Genomic DNA, 626 nt, shown 5'->3' on the forward strand with positions numbered 1-626 from the left:
ACCTCAGATCCCGATCTAGTGTAAACGCTGTCTGGCTCCGTTTGTGTCTTATCATCAGTGGTGCTGAGCGCAAACCCTCCTATTACGCAGAAGGATGAGTGTCTTCTTCGATAACTACCACTTCTTCCAAGCTCCACTGCAATGGCATAAGCCAAGGGAATAAGGGAAATCAATGTTTTTGCAACGGTGAGGAGACATTGCGCACCTACCACTCCTGCAGCTTGATACTGTAGAGTCATAGCACACACACAACATACACGTCAACCCAAATAGCGAGATGGACACAAGCAAGAGACTATCCTGAACGAAACAATTCCTCCTTCTCCTACTAGCTCCTTTCGGCTAGATAGTGGGTTTGTGTCTTGTTCTACCAGCCTTGTTTGCCTTTTCCCCATCCTGCTTGGGTTCATGGTCGCTCTCTCTCCGACTTCTACAGTCAAAATAACCTCAGCCACTGCGCGTTCAAAAAAAAACTTTCTCAACAAGGTACACGACTTGGTTTCTTTGGCAAATCATCCCGATATCTATTCACCCACCGAGACCAACGACCCGTGTACTTTCTTACATACATACTCTCTATACATACTCTTGCGCAGAATCGCGTTTCCCGTGCTATTACACGTACA

Source organism: Cystoisospora suis (genome assembly GCF_002600585.1).
Source record: "Cystoisospora suis strain Wien I chromosome Unknown contig_1376, whole genome shotgun sequence".
In the NCBI taxonomy this organism is placed as follows: Eukaryota; Apicomplexa; class Conoidasida; order Eucoccidiorida; family Sarcocystidae; genus Cystoisospora; species Cystoisospora suis.